This window comes from Sinocyclocheilus anshuiensis, unplaced genomic scaffold, assembly GCF_001515605.1.
Source record: "Sinocyclocheilus anshuiensis isolate Anshui unplaced genomic scaffold, SAMN03320099.WGS_v1.1 scaffold637, whole genome shotgun sequence".
NCBI classification, from domain to species: domain Eukaryota; kingdom Metazoa; phylum Chordata; class Actinopteri; order Cypriniformes; family Cyprinidae; genus Sinocyclocheilus; species Sinocyclocheilus anshuiensis.
Window position 1 is genome coordinate 2,515,884 of NW_015539816.1, and position 5,847 is coordinate 2,521,730.

Below are 5,847 nucleotides of genomic sequence, written 5' to 3' on the forward strand. Positions count from 1 at the left end.
AGGGCTTACAATGCACTGTAATGGCTCTGTAAATGTGGCAAGGTAGGGTCGTCGCCACTGGAGACCTGGGCTTTAAGCAGAAGCAGAGATGAAATTTCCCTACTTTCTCTGTGCACCTGCATTCAGGATGTCAGATAAGCAGTCATGTGTCCTGCTGAGATGATTGCCCCTGTTACTCCTGCATCTCACAAACCCCTGCTCTTAGAGGTCTGGAAGTAGCCTACATGTCTGGTGATTGCAGCTACCTTGCCAGCACAGGAGAATAACGTATTTGTTGGGTACCAAATTTGGAATAATCATGACTTAACTGGCCACCTGACTTGTTTAGACATGCTTTTTACATTTACAGGTTTGGAACACGGATGTAAACTATAGTGTGGTAAACTTCTATAGAGGTAAATGGAAGGCCATGGCAAATAATAATTTTTGCATTCTTATTTGCTATAACAGAAAAATAAATCACGATCGCGTTGCCATGACTTTCCACAAGAGGGAAAAAAATACTCTAGAGAGATTGATCACAGCAGTCACAAATAATAATAGTAATAATAATAATAATAATAATTCATTACATTTATATAGTGCTTTTCTAGGCACTCAAAGCACTTTACATTGTGAGGGGGGGATCTCCTCATCCACCACCAGTGTGCAGCATCCACCTGGATGATGTGACGGCAGCCATAGTACGCCAGAACGCCCACCACACACCAGCTTATTGGTGGAGAGGAGACAGAGTGATGAAGCCAATCAAGAGAGAAAGAGGTCACATTTACTTTCACTAATGTAGTAGATTTTTACTATTGTTACTATTGTTGTATATTATTATACATCAGAATTTACTATTTTATTTGTTTGTTTTATGGAATTCATTTCCAGGGTAAAATGATGCAAAATAAGGTGTTATGAATATTATTTGATCAAAAAATACAGTAAAAATATTGTGAAATATTATTACAATTGAAAATATTTTTTATTTTAATGTAATTTCAAATGTAATTTATTCCTGTGATGGCAAAGCTGATTCATTACTTCAGTGTCACATGGTCCTCCAGAAATAATTTCAATACACTGTTCAAGAAACTACCATTCAAACGTTTGGTGTTAGTAAGGCTTTTAAGAAATCAGCAAACTGAATTGATTAAGTTGATCAAAAGTGACAGTAAAGACATTCTTGAAACATTTATAAAACAAAAACATTTATAATGTTATAAAAGATTTCTGTTTTTAAATAAATGCTGTTTTCAACTTTCTGTTTACATTGATAATAATAAGAACCATTATTAATAACTGAGTACCAAATGAGCATGTGACACTGAAGACTGGAGTAATAAGGGCCTTTCGCACCACGGGAACCTTTTCATAGTACCAGAACTAATTGTGGAACTACCCACTTTTTGGCGTTTTCGCACCACCGGAACTGGGTGCGATTTTAGTACCGGACTGCCTTTTTCGAGAACCAAATTAGCTCCTACTCCGGAGCAGGGTCTAATCAGCACAACTGGTACTACCCGTGACGTAAGTAGACATTGATTGGCCAAACGCGTACGAAAAGCCCTCGCCAGCTGTCGTTGGAGGTTCTTAGTCCTCCTTTCCGTTCTTTCAATCGCTTTACGTATACGTCGACATTCCATGTCCATTACTGTAAAACCCGCGAGACAGAAACACAGCTCCTATCACAGCGTCCTCCATCCTCCTGTTGTTAACATTGTTCTTCTTTGTTTCCGTTGTTGAACGCCGCGCACAAATGACGTCGCTGTCGACCGGCTTACGTCACTTCCTAGTACACACTGTCGGTGCGAATGCAACCCTTTAAATGGTACTGGGAAATAGTTCGCGCAAAATCTTCCCAGTACTTTAGTACTGTACATTTAGTTCTGGAACTAAAGCGGTGCGAAAGGCCCTATTGCTGCTAAAAAATTTAGTTCCCTTCCGAGGGAACTTCGAACTGCATCCTCTAGAGGTCGCTATGGGGAACGCCTTCGGCATGACCGGTGTCTAAAGCATACATCTAAACACGACAATGACAGTGGCCGGCGACAGCCTACGACATCATTACCGGCACGACCACAGTATAAAAGGGAGTCCTCCTAAACCTCCTGCCCTGCGTATGAGGAGCTTCTTGAGGTTATGGAAGCGAACCAGGAAGGTGGCGCCTTGTGGTCGTCTCGACGAGCGCTATCTTTGTGATCATAGCCTTCCAGCTCAGGTGAACCTTCCATTTCTTTCCGATCTTCATGTGGAGATTGAGAAGACTTGGAAAAATCTGTTCTCTTCACGCATTCACAGATTCCAGCAGACTAGTTATGCTAATGTCGAGGAGATGCACGAAAGCGAATATGAGAAAATGCCTCCAATTGAAGAGACGCTGGCTTGCTATCTCTCTATGGGAGAAACATCTTCTCTTAAGGTTCCCTCTTTGCCATCCAGACCCCTTCAAGTAACATCTCGTCTGAATGGCAAGGCATACGCAGCAGCAGGTCAGGCTGCGGCTACATTGCACACCATGGCAATTTTGCAAGCCTACCAATCTGACCTGCTGTGAGACCTGGATAAGGGTCAGGGTCTTTCCCCTGATGAAGTAGCTGAGCTGCGCCGCACCACGGATCACGCTCTCCATGCCACCAAACAGACAGCTACTGCCATTGGCAGATCTATGGCGGCTATGGTGGTTATGGAGAGACATCTGTGGGCGAACCTGGCTGACATCGGGACGAAAGAGATGGGCTCTCTCCTTGATGCACCGGTTTCTCTTTCTGAGCTTTTCGGCACTTCCGTCGAGACGGTTGTCGAGAAGTTCAAAGAGGCGAAGGCGTGCTCGGCTGCTTTTAAGTCCTTCATTCCTCGAAGGCCCAGGTCTCAGCCCGAACAACAAAGGGGTCCTGGCCTGTCTCAGTCTAAGGATCAGAGGCAGGTCCAGAAGGCTAGTGTCGCGACTCGAAGGGTCAGAGGCAAGATCTGAGGGAAGTGATCCAGACGAGACATTCTCAACACTCTCGTCCGGACCAGAGCAAAACATAGAACATCTGCTCACCTCCCTCTGTGGGTATTTACATCTACCCTGTTCATGGTAGGTGTACACGCTAAGCATTTTGCACACCTTTCTAAAATCCTTTATGGTAGGGGTGACGCCATGCTGGCCTCATCCCCTTTCTCTGAGTTGGCTCTGGCCCCGGTCTTACCTTGGGCCCCACTCTCCGTGTGTACCCTTTTTAGGCAGGGTGCTTGCTACTAAGTTCCTGGAGTATCCAGTGATCCTTGGGCAGCACGTTTTAAGAGCAGAAGGTAGCCCCCGCGTGACAGGCCAAGATATGGGTTTATGTAAGCCCTGATACTCGGCCGTATCCCCTTAAAGGAATCCTTTTTATTTCGATTCCAAGCCTTGAGCTTTGGCCTGGGCTCAGGTTTCCTCAAGCCAGCCCCTTACAGGTAAGTTCTTTGGCGCATAGCTCAGGCCTTTGGCCGTAGGGGATGATGGCACTGACAGCCGTCAAGGCGTCCTAGGGGCAACTCCCATGGCTATGGTGGAGTTGGTACTTAGTGCTCGCAGTGGTTTCTGGCATGCACTCCCCTCAGCATGGCGGTGTGGGTATACCGTTCCCCATAGCGACCTCTAGAGGACGCAGTTCAAAATTCCCTTGGAAGGGAACGTCTCAGGTTACGTATGTAACCATGGTTCCCTGAGAAGGGAACAAGACACTGCGTCCTCTAGTCTCCTCGCCATGCTTCGGACATAAGCTTCAGACGAAGAAGCGGATGACGTGTTCTCCCGGCGCCCTTTTATACTGTGGTCGCGCCGGTAATGACGTCATAGGCTGTCACCGGCCAATGTCATTGTCGTGTTTAGATGTATGCTTCAGACACCGGTCACGCCGAGGGCGTTCCCCATAGTGACCTCTAGAGGATGCAGTGTCTCGTTCCCTTCTCAGGGAACCATGGTTACATACATAACCTGAGACGTTTTCCCATTACTGGAATATATGACGTTTTAATATATATTCAACTATAAAATAGTTATTTTAAATTGTAATAAATCAGTGATGGGAAGAGATTGAACCATTTTTGATCTTTGAAACTTCAGAAAAATTTACTTAAGTCGTTTCATTTGAGCAGAATTAAAATATTATGTTTTATGATTAGTTCACATGCTATGGCATATCTATAAATGGATCAAACTTAAATTGTACATGCTTGTGGTGTTAAAAATTATGGCCACAACATTTAGATTATTAAAACAAAGCTGGAAACTAAACAGTAATGCGGGCATAGATAAACTATGGGTTAGCTACACCTGAGCTTGTGTTCCATTGTGTCCTCCTCCACGCACTATGCTCTAGTAATCTCGATGAAGAGAGTCTTGTACCTCAGAAGCGTTGTTCTCTCCTCTTCAGATCTCATTATTGCTGCAAGAAATGGGCCCTGCTGATGAAATGAGATAGAAGAATAAGGAAAAGATGGGGCCAGCTGGAGTAACAGTGATGTATCAAATCGAGACAGGTCTGCCTTGGTAATAATCACCATTCAGTGATGGAGACCCTTCCCAGCCTTTAAGGACTATTTTAATAATATCTATCATGAAGCACTCTGAAGCAAGGTGGAAAATGGAGGGAAAAGTGGAAATTACAGTAGCTCTGTAATAAGAAAAACAGCTAAGTATTCAATTTGCCTGCCTACCAAAAACTATATCAGTGATTGGTAGCAAAGGAAACTGTTGTGACTCAAAAACATTATCTGTACCAAAACCAAGATGCAAATGTGTGATATATAACAGTTCAATAAGCAAGTTAATACTGAGTAACTTACATTTAAGACAGTAATGCCAGTTACTTTGTTTAGTTTTGTTCTGGCAATGAAATTAATCATAAACGAAGCCTCAGCAAAACAGCGCATCCCTGAATGAATCAGTAGAATGAATGATTTAATGACTCGTAAACAGTTACAGTTAGGTCCATATATATTTGGACATAGGCACAATGTTTATTATTTTAGCTGCTGACCAAAACATACTCAAGTTACAGTTTTATAATGCTTTAATTTGACAGTATTCTCATCAAAATTGGAGGAAAGTTTAAGGAATTATAGCTCTTTAATATGTAACCACCACCCCCCCCTTTCAAGGGACCATAAGTAATTGGACAATTGACTCAAAAGCTGTTTCATGGACAGGTGTGGGCTATTCTTTCATTATTTCTACATCAATTAAGCAGGTAAAAGGTCTGAAGTTGATTCTAAGTGTTCCATTTGCATTTGGAAGCTGTTGCTGTGAACCCACATCATGCGGTCAAAGGATCTTTCCATACAACTGAAACAGACAATTCGAACATGCATTTCACTTGCTGAAAACAAAACTAAAGGCAGAAAGACCCACAAACAAACAACAACTGAAGTCTTTAAGTTTAAGTTTCTCTTTTATTGTCTCCCTTAGGAGAAATTTGTCTTAGGCAACCGGGAGAGCAGATCAAACATACAAAAAAATACAAAAAATACAAAAATTAAATTAAGTTAAATTACACCATTCCAAAACATATAATTCCTATACAATCCTAGTAATACACCAACATTACATGTTACCATGTACAAAGTCAGCCTCACTAAAGGCCTGGCAAAGCATCACAAAGGAAGAAACCCAGGCTCTGGTGATGTTCATGAGTTCCAGACTTAAGGCAGTCATTGCCTGCAAAGGATTCTCAACAAAATATTAAAAATGAAAAGAAAAAATGTATTATTATATTTATTTGTCCAATTACATTTGAGCCCCTGAAAATGGGGGGATTGTGTATAAAAATGGTTGTAATTCCTAAGCATTTTATGTTATATTTTTGTTCAACCCCTTGAATTAAAGCTTAAAGG